The sequence below is a fragment of the Halichoerus grypus genome, chromosome 3 (genome assembly GCF_964656455.1).
Source record: "Halichoerus grypus chromosome 3, mHalGry1.hap1.1, whole genome shotgun sequence".
In the NCBI taxonomy this organism is placed as follows: domain Eukaryota; kingdom Metazoa; phylum Chordata; class Mammalia; order Carnivora; family Phocidae; genus Halichoerus; species Halichoerus grypus.
The window spans coordinates 42,059,020-42,070,063 of record NC_135714.1 but is presented as its reverse complement, the minus strand read 5'-3'; the positions used below and the strand labels follow the sequence as shown (position 1 = coordinate 42,070,063).

At 43.9% G+C, this 11,044-nt stretch overlaps 1 pseudogene; it reads right to left on the bottom strand.

Moving 5' to 3' along the window:
• Nucleotides 1-3,412: 3,412 nt before the first annotated feature.
• On the bottom strand, nt 3,413-4,577 carry LOC118544934 (acireductone dioxygenase pseudogene; annotated as a pseudogene).
• Nucleotides 4,578-11,044: the final 6,467 nt, after the last annotated feature.

Below are 11,044 nucleotides of genomic sequence, written 5' to 3'. Positions count from 1 at the left end.
TCGCTGAGGAAAACAGGCTCAGAGGGCTTGTGGGGAGAGCACTGCGCTCAGGGGCGGGAGTGTGGATTTGAGTCCTGCACATCATAAATGCATCTTGCGCCTGTGACAAGTCATGTAACCTCCAAGGCCTCTGTTTCTTCACTGGTAGATTGAGAATTGGAGAGGGCTTTCCAGGTGTTTTTAGCTGTCTACCCTTTTCTTCAGCCCAAAGCTTAAGTGGAAGCTCACAGAGCTGAGCCCTCTGGTTGAAGCAAGCCTGAAGGTAGCCTCCTCTGCATGTCCCATCCCACCCGAGGGACTTCCTCAGAGACCACAGCTGAAAATCCAGTTTAGAGCAGTGCTTCTCACATTTTCATGTGCATTAACATCATGTGGATCCTGTTAAAACAGATTCTGATTCAGAAGTTCCGGAGGGTGGAGGGTGGGGGCATGGAGAGTGTGGAGGGGTTGGGTGGGTAGGAGCTGAGATTTGGTATTTCAGTCGATCCCCCAGGGCAAAGTGGTACGTTTGGTCAATGGACCGTACTTTGAGAAGTGAGATACTCCCTGTTTAGCTCTAAAAGCCCACACATGCTTTTGACCCCTAACTCAGTGCACATCGCTACATGGGGTCCCCTCCAGTGATGGTTCTCAATGGAGTGGGGAGATATCAAGCACAACTTGCTCTCTGTCTGTCTGTCTGTGTGTGTCTCTCTATAGAAATTCGTATGGGCACTGTTGGACTTTCCAGTGAGTAAGCACAGCATTGGTAGAAGCTCAGGAAGTGCTGGATGTTCTGGGAAGTATGGGGCTGTCCCACATGGCAAAGAATTGTCCCATATTCTGCATAGCTTTCTTTTATGTAAGCTCTGCAGCTGACAAAAAGCTTTTTCCCTCTTCTTGAAGTTTTTATTTTGGAAAATATTCACCCCTACAGAAAAGATGCAAGAATAGTCCAAGGAGCACCTGAGTCCCTTTCACCTATATTCTCCAAGTGGTGATATTTTGGCACATTTGCCATATTATTTTCTCTGTGTATATATATTAAAAAAACCCTCTCTCTCTCTCTGACCAAATCATGTGAGATTTAATTACAAACATCATAGTACTTTACTCCTAAATATTTCAGTGCATCTTTCCTAATTACAAAGGCATTCTCTCGCACAACTACAGATATTACAGTCAGGAAATTGATAACTGATACAATTTTACATTAATAATTTATAGTTCATATTTATAAATTTCCCTAATTGTACCAAGTGTTCAGTTGTGCCAATAATATCCCTTAAAAAAAACCTCACACCTGTCAGAATGGCTAAAATCAACAACACAAGAAACAACAGATGTTGGCGGGACAATGTTACACTGGGGGTGGGAATGCAAGCTGGTGTAGCCACTCTGAAAAACAGTATGGAGCTTCCTCGAAAAGTTAAAAAGAGAGCTACCCTACAATCCAGCAATTGCACTACTAGGTACTTATCCAAAGGATACAAAAATACAGATCCAAAGGGGTATGTGCACCCCGATGTTTGTAGCAGCATTATTAACAATAGCCAAACTATGGAGAGAGCCTAAATGTCCATCGACTAATAAATGGATAAAGGAGATAAATAAATAAATAAACACACACACACACACACACACACACAATGGAGCCATCAAAAACTCAGCCATCAAAAAGAATGAAATCTTGCCATTTGCAAAAACGTGGGTGGAGTGAGAGTGTATTATGCTAAGTGAAATAAATCGGTCAGAGAAAGACAAATACCATATGATCTCATTCATATGTGGAATTTAAGAAAGAGAACGGATGAACATATGGGAAGGAGGAAAAGAAAAAAAAGGAGAGAGGGAAACAAACCATAAGTGACTCTTAATGATAGAGAACAAACTGAGGGTTGATGGAGGACAGTTGATGGGGGATGTGCTAGATGGGTGATGGGTATTAAAGAGGGCACTTGTTGGGGTTCCTGGGTGGCTCAGTTGGTTGGGCAACTGACTCTTGATTTCACCTTGGGTCATGATCTCATGTCTCAGGGTTTGAGCGACATGTCAGGCTCTGAGCTGGGTATGGAGACTGCTTGGGATTTTCTCTCTCTCCTTCTCCCTTTGCCCCTCCCCCCCAATAAGTAAATCTTAAAAAAAAATAAAGAAGGCATTTGTGATGAGCACTGGGTGTTGTATATAAGTGATGAATCACTGAGTTCTACTCCAGAAACCAATATTGCACTGTATGTTCACTAACAAAATTTAAATAAAAAAATAAAATAAATAAAATCATGACCTAAGTCTGAGCATAAAAAAAAAATCCAGAATACAAAGATCTTGCCCACATGGATTTCTAATGTCCACTGGATGTCCATGTAGGTAAAAATCCATCAATCAATCCCTTTGTATCTGAGCCTAGAATCTAACTTTGTGAGTAAACACAAAACAATTTTTCTATAGTTTTAATAAACATTAAATCTTACACAAATGCAATTACTGGGTGCATTAAGGAAGAATGCACTTTGTTTTGTCTGGGAATTTAGTTGAAGTGGTTCACCACTTTAGAAAATCACGTCCCTATCGGCAGCATGACCCCATGCTGCTTATGGGGTGTGGGCTGCCAGACGACGTGTCCGCGTCTATCTGCATTTCTCACTGGGACTGTCACCGTTACTCCACAAGCAGGTGTAAACCTTTGACTATGTTGGCATGGCTTCCAGTTTATGCCCACTTATTTACATACTGAAATGCATATTATTTTATTAGAAACTCTTTTCTTTTTATTTCTCTTCTGTTCACAGCCGGGACACTGTAACTGTTGTTGTTTTAATGAGGCATTATAGGTCCATATAGTAACAATAAATTTTATTTCAGCATAATGGTGAGGGTGTTACAAAGCATTTATTTATTTATTTTTAAAATAAGGCAGCCACTTTATTTTGAACAAGAAAGTGGCATAAGCAACTCTGAGTATGGCCCCACTAGGATGAGAGCTCGCGCCCTCCCCCCTCCCCCAAACGACAGCACTCCCCACCCAGTTTTGGGAGAGAAGTGTCTTCTGTCTGGCCAATCCTGCCATCTACTATGACACCTTCTTACAAGGCAGGCACTTCATCGACTGGCATCTCCTAACAGTCGAAGAACCGGGTCCAGATGGAGCAGCTGGGCACTTAGATTCGGGGAGATGGCTCTCATTTGGGGTCAAGTCCAATACGCACTAACACAGGGCTGCGGACCACTGATCTTCAATTAGATAAAGTGAATGTGATTTGCCCACATCCCCCCAGTTGCTTCCATGTAAAAATCACTTTTATAATAAAACTCCTTTCACGAAAACATACTCTGATCAAATCATCTTGCAAAGGAAAGTTCACCTAGCCTCAAGTCGACAATATAAAAGCAAGGAGAAAGGACAAGCTCTCTGCTGGGATCACGTTCAGGACATTCACAAGCGCAAAGGCCGGGGGCGGGGGGGGGGGGGCGCCGCGGCGCCGCGGGCCCCCAAACTTCCACCTGTTGTCCCCTGAGCCTCCAAATGGTCAGCTGGCCCTGTGTACGCGGTCCACCCCGGTTTTCCCCCACACAGCCGCAGTTCTCTTCCCCCAGCGTAAAGCGCTGGTAAATCCCTGCAGGAAGAGTTACCATGTCTCTTTTCCCTGAAAATGCGGATCCGCTTGTCCTCTTTCTCTCTCACATCAAAGAAGCCCCTGCCCTGCAAGACGTAGCGGATCACCTGATCCAGGTGCCAATGCTCCTCCTAGAGCACCTTCATCTCCTCTTCATGATTTTTGGTGGTTTATCTTTGCATAGGGCTATTATGTCTGTCCAGGAGTAATTTCTCTCTTTTCGGATCTTTTCTCGTTCTGGATCATTCTCATATTTGTCGGCACCCAGCTTCCAGTAAAGAACCGTGAACCGCCGCGCAGCTGCTCCAGGCTGACTGGGTGACGCGGCTCGGGGCGGTGGGGCCGCCTCGGACGGTCGCTGGATTCGTTCACGTGCCAAGTCTGCACTGTGATCTGGTGCAGGTGCCTCGAGCACCTGCCTGCACCATCGCCCGCCCCTACCCCGCTGACCCCGCGCAGTCAGCTATGGGAGGCGGCGGAGGAAGAGCCGCTAAGCATTTATTATAAAAAGGAGTTACTGACCCCAATTAGAATGTCTAAAATTGGAAAGACTGACCATAGTAAATGTTGGTGAACATGTGGTCCTTATCTTTTAATACTCAGCTCCAGCATCACCTCCTCTAGGAAGGCTTCCTTGATGTATACTCCCTTCTGGGCCTAGACTAGATTAGATACCCCTACTCCTGTGCTCTTAGGTCATCCTCTTAATGCCCCCCCCCCTTTTTTTTTTTTTACTGCATGTAATTATCTGTTTGTAATTCTCCTTTTGTTTTAGACTGGGAACTTCTCAGGACAGGGTTGTGTTTCATTTATCTCTACTTTAGCAGAACCTAGAGAATAATTGACACATAGTAGGTATGTAATAAATACCGGATCAACTGAATTGAAACTTTCTAGCAAATGGGTCTCACTGACCTCCACTTGTTCCCAGACTATGAATTTCTGAAATCTAAGAATTCTTTTGGGGTTGCTCTTCCCTGTCATCTTTGGAAACTGGAAGTTATCTTTGAGGTCTCCCTGCACCTATAAAAGGCCATATTCCAGGTGTGTCTCTGTTGGCTGCAAGGCAGGAAGGAAAGGGGCTTGTCTCCTATTTCTCCCCGCTGTAGCCATGGCTCACTGGGGGAACCTAGGCTTTTCTGTCGGTAGTGTGACAGTGAACTGAAGGGACCCTGTACTTTCACCTGCCTCTCCCCTGCCCCTCTCCCAAGTCCACTTGGGATTATTTTTCTACAGATGTCTTGGCCCAAGTTTGCCGGAATGTCTAAGTTCTCTCTAATAGATCCGATTGTCTGTCCCACTGGGGCCTTTCCTACCAGCACCAACTACAGTGAAACTGACAGGTGATCTTTTTCTGTTTCCCCGGTCATTACCAGTGAGACAGTTGTAAGCACTGGCCAACCCCCCGCCCCTGGGGGCTCCTGCTGAACATTTTCCTTCCCTTCCTTGGAGCCTGAGGCTGGAGGCAACACTATTTATCACTTCTTTGGCTGAAAATTGTGCAAGAAGATGGATTCCATTTCTGGAAAATGGAATAAATATAAAATGGCATCTTCTCTCTCCCGTTCTCTCCCTCCCATTCCCTTCTCCTCTTCCTTCTCCTCTCCCTACCCCCTCCATTTTCCTCTTTCTCTCCCTCCCCCTCTCTTAGCATTTCTTCTGTATCTCTGCAGATTAGTGCTTAAGTGCACAGACTCGGGGGCTAGGCGACCTGGTTTTGGATCCTTGTTCCATCACTTAAGAGCTAGGTAATCTTGGGGGAGAAACTTCACCCTTTTATACTCGATTCCCTCATCTCACAAGCGGTGATAATTAGGCTACACCTATCCTATACGGTTGTTTGGAGTTTTAAATGTAGCGTGTAAGGGGTTTAAGTACATGCAGTACTTAAACAAGCAAGTACACACAAGGTTTAAGTACAATAGGTGTTGAGGGTTATATTACTACCATCACGACTCTTACCACCACCACAGATACTACGACTGGCTACCATCATTGAGCATATACTGGTTTTGTTTTTTTAAAGATTTATTTATTTATTTTGGAGAGAGAGAGAGAGAGAGAGCACGAGTGGGTGGAGGGGTAGAGGGAGAGGAAGAGAGAGAATCTCGAGCAGACTCCCCACTGACAGAGGAGCCCAACACGGGGCTCGATCTCACAACCCCGACATCATGACGTGAGCTGAAATCAAGAGTCAAATGCTTCGCTGACTGAGCCACCCAGGAACCCCAAGCATAGACTGTTTATGTGCCTGGTGTTTGCTACACTAAACTCCAAAAACCTTAGTCCTTTTAATCCCCATTACAGCCTTAAGAGACAGTTGAAAAGCTAAGTTTTTAAGCGCTCTGTGGCAGGCTCTTCCATACATTCTGTACACCTATTTTATTACTTAATTTTCACAACAAGCCTATATTAGCTACCACTAAGGTCCAGCTGACGTAGATGAGAAAACTGAGGAGTAGATTAAATGTCTTGCCAAAGTCACCCCAGCTATACGTGGAGGAGTCAGGACTCTCGAATTCAGGTTTGTCTAAACCTGTGATTCTCAAACATGAGTAGGCATCAAATCACCTGGGGGCTTATTAAAACACAGAGTCCTGGGCCCCACGCAGCCTATACCCAGCAAGTCTCTGATTCTGGGTGAGTCTGGGGTGGGGTCTGAGAATTAGCATTTCTAGTAAATTCCCAGGTAAGGTTGACCTGCCAGGCTGCAGTCATATTTGAGGTCCCCTGTATTGGTGGTAGGCACTGGTTTATCCTTAGAAGGCTTAATTCTTTAGTTGATGTCTTGAATTTTGCTAAAAACTCTTAAGTAAAGTCATATTTTTTATCAGAGGAATAGAGGAAACATTTTACATTCATCTTCCCACTGATACTGTTCCAGGGGACTTCAGCTCAAAATCTTACTTACGAGCTAGTGGTTTCAAGCTAGTGCTCAAGGAAACAGACTCTCACCTACATCCCATGCTTTGGTTAGCCTCATCTCCTTGTTTAGATTTGTGTTATTTTATTAGTTTCTGTCTTTTTCCACAAAGATCATTTTTTTTCAGAGCTTTTCCTGCAAAGGAATCATGAGTCTGAGCACTAGAGATGTTGACGTTGTAGATTTCAAATGCCAATACGTGGAGAGGCAAAGGAGACAATTAGGCGTCAGGTTGGTTAGGGGGTGTGATAGGTAATTTTGTGGGTTAATTTGACAGAACGTGGGGTACCCAGATTCAACATTATTTCTGGGTGTGTTTGTGAGTGTTTCTGGATGAGATTAGCATTTGAATTGGTAGACTTGGTAAAGTAGATTGCCCTCCCCAGCGTGAGTGAGCATCATCCAATCCTTTGAGGGCCCGAATAAATAAGAGGTATAGAAGGAAAAAAACCTCACCCCTTTTTTCCTTGCCAAGCTGCTTGACTGGGACATATCTCATCTTCTTTGGCCATCAGACTCAGACTCATAGTTTTTGAGTTATACCACCAGGTTTTCTGGGTCTCCGGCTTGCAGACAATCATGGGATTTCACAGCCTCTGATCACACAAGCAAATTCCTCATAATCCCTCTCCTTCTCTCCATATATATACACACACATCCATACATCCATGCACGCATACATCCATATGGGCTTGAGTGCAGGGAGGAGGTCCTTGCCAGTGGGAAAGAGATGCTAATCACGGCATTCAACGGCTTGACCATTAATCAAGCTAAGATGACTGGTGAAGAATGAGCTAGAGCAAGGCCTGGAGCGTTGGATGGGTTCTCCTAGGTGCAGTGGAGCATTGACAGAAAGCAAATGACAAGCTAAGGTCCTTTAATTCTCAGCTCAAGCCATGTTCTGAGAACCAGAAAATTGCCACAGCAGACCTAAAAGAATCTTCTGTTTATTGTAGCCACAGGCTCACGTTGCTAAACGTCAAACACAAAATGTGATTGGGAGGCTTGCAGAATTACAAGGTCAGTTGAATTCACAGCCTTACCAAGTTTCTTGTGTAAAAGTTAGAGAGTTGGTTGAGAAGGAAGGAGATGCTGAAACGTGAAGGGGGGGGGGGTGTGTGGCACTCCCAATGTGGCCAAATCACTCTGGGCCTCTCTTGCCAGTGGACGTGTGCTCCTCCTATGTCTGAGCAGACTAACTTTCTTTGGTTGAAAACCCTGTGGTAACTTCACCCAGGAAAGAAGCCTTGCAAGGGGTGCTTATTCTCTTCCAGACACACCACAGCTACCCTTTGTTGCTACTAGACCAATAACTAAGGTCAAATCTCAACATGCCCCAGGGTCAGGAACATCTGAGGAGGGAGTAGCTAATACACATTGCAAGATTTTACTAAGATGTAATGGCAGAAGCCTAAAGAATGTGTGTGGGAGTGGATTTTGTAAAATATAATACTATGTCTTTTCTATGGAGCATAATCAAGAGTCCTTTTTAAAAAAACAAACATTTTATGGAAGAGTTATGGGGAGATTAGCCTCCATAGAAACTGAAAACGTATCATAAAGCTACAGTATTTGAAGCAGAATGATGCTAGTACATGAATGAACAGAACAATTCGTTGAATAGAGTCTAGAGAAATACCTAAGTATGAATAGTAATTTGATTTAGGAAAAAAATGGTATTTCATAGAAATGGTCAAAGAACAAATCAACCAACCAATCAATCAATAGCATTAAGAAAATAGACTAGTGATCCAGGGGGAAAATGAGAGGAGAAAGGGAGAGAACGAGGAAGCTGAGTTCCTACACCATTCCTTACCTAAAGGAAATTCCATTTTGGTCTATTATTTGTAACATATAAAAAAAACCCCATAAAAACTTTAGAGCAAAGGTAGAATTATATCCCTTTGGAGTAGTGAGGATCTTCCAAGCATGACATAAGACCCAGGAGGTATAAATAATAGATTTACAAATGTGACCACACACACAAATTTTAAATAGCAACACACACAAAGCCAAGAGACAAACAACAAACTGGAAAATGTAACCACTACCCATTTTGCAGACTAAGAGTCACTTGTTTAATTTACAAAGAACTGCTATAATCCAATAAGAAAACAAAGGCGAAAGCCAAACAGAAAAAAAAAAATGGAAAAGATAAAAAACCCAAGCATTTCACACTAAAATAAATACAAATAGCTATTCACAATGCAAATGGATGTCTAACTCTACTCAGAATTCAAGAATATATGTGAAGACAACACAAGGAAACAGCACAAAGATTGATGATACCCAGTGCTGATGAAGGTTTAGATGAAGGGGAACTGGCCCACACTCCTGGTGGAAATACATATCGATTCAGTTTCTGAAAGTGTAGCTAGTCAAATTTATCAAAATTTAAAATGCATATGCCCTTTGACCCAACTCTAAAATATTTATGAGAGAGACGCTCACATAGGTGCACAAGATACTTATTGCTGGCTCGTTTGTGTTAGTGAGGAGAATGCTGAAACAATCCGCATGCCCATCGTTAGAGAACTGGTCAAATTAATCATGTTCCATGCAAATGATAAAACACTGCAGGGGCGTTTAAAACAATGAGGTAGATCTATAAGCATTGATGCAGAAAGACCTGCATAGTATATTATTAAGTAAAAAAAAAAAAAGCAAATTGCCAAACGGGATGTATGTATAATCTCACTTATGTTAGAACAAAAAAGTATATACATATACATGTATAGAAAAAGTCTGGAAGACACGCTAAAAACTGTGAACAGTTTTGACCTGTGGGGAGTGAGAGGGGGACGCTCTGCCTGACGAGGAGCATGAGATCTTCCCATTTTATTTCATACAGTTGTCATTTTAGTGAGCATATGTCAATTTTGTATCTGAAAAACACATTTCTTTCTCTTCTCTCTCTCCCCCTTTTTCAAAAAGCATCTTCCTTTCCCTTTCTTCCTTGGTGCTCCCCAGCTTCATGGAAGTTTTCTTCTCCAACATTCTGGTTATGCCTAGAACAATCACGCTCAAGGTCCATCTGGGTCTGATGACCCGGGAAATGCGGGGAAGGCACCAGCTGGGCTGAGTGGTGGGAGACCTGGGTCCTTCTCAGTTCTGCCTGCGCCTAATATGTATGACCTCGGGGAACTCATGTAAGCTCTCTGAGCTTCGTTTCTTTTGGGAGATGAGGCTGGAGGGAAGGTTTCTTTTAGGGTCTATGTCATATGGATGGCCTGAGCAATGACCTTCTCCAGCCCGGTAGTTTGCCAACCCCTCCCTTGTCTCCTGGGGACCCCTCTCCCGCCTTATATGGGAAGCTCGCAGTGCTCTGAGTCCGCAGCACCCACCTTTCACACGTAGGTGCTGCTGACACTGATGGGCAACAGAGGGCTTTTATTCCAGCTCACATCAGCTCTATTTTGGGATTGCTCTCAGCCATTTCACATCTCAGACTTGCCTTTGTTATCTAAATAGCCTATTTGGGGCTGGAAAACAGACCCTTGAGCCATCAAGGAGAGCTGTCTTTGTCTCGGTTTGGAGTGAATTTCTCTGAACGTGCTGCCACTCAAAAAACGCCTGGGTGTCTCCTGAGTTGCATCTGGAGACACTGGAGGTTGGATCACCTGTATGTGGAAGGACTGTAGTCCCAGGCCCAACATGCCATGAACAACTCCATAAACATGACATTGGGCTTGTGCGTGGGTGACTGCCTTTCATGGGACACTCCGTCTGTCCTGCCAACATGCTTGGTGCTTCACATAGGACCCACCATCTAATCCCCCAACTCCCCTAAGAGCTCCATGTTCTTAACCCCATTTCACAGATGAGGAAGACTGAGACTCAGAGGGAGAAAGTAACTTGTAGACACATTCATAAGAGACCAGTTTTTTAAGAAGTTGAGTCAAAGGGTATACCCAAAAATTGTCTCCACCTATATCCAGACCACCCTTTTGTTTTGCTTTTGGCAGGGGCATAACAGGTCACCCAAAACACTCTAGTGAATAGTGGAGGAGAAGGAAATTCCTTGCTGGTCTTCTCTCAATTCTTTCCCCACCCTCACCGCCCCCAACCACCACCAAAAAATGATTATTTCCATTTTCTTTCTTCACCAGATATTTGTTTAAATAAATAAAAACCTTATGGCCAGCAGTATTTGCCAAGGCATGGTGGCTGAGTGTGGTGGTGGTGGTGGGGGGAAGCACTGAGGAGAAGGGGGTGCACAGCAAATGTTTCTGTGTCATTTAAAATATGGTCTGTGCCTCTGTCAGAAGTTTGCACAAAGCTCTGAATTAGTGCGTTGACTCGGGCACATTTTGGAGGATAATCAACATGTCCCGAAATACAGGCAAGGAAGCAACTTTACTGGAGTTCATTTCTCGGTGACAAGTTCCACCTTATCTCAAGTGGCTCCATTCCTAAAACTGTAAGCATATGTCCTACGACAATTGAAAATAAACTTGTTGGGACAACAAACTACCATGGTGGGAGACAGCGGGCAAAACAGGAAACTGCGGACATGCTTTCATGCTTC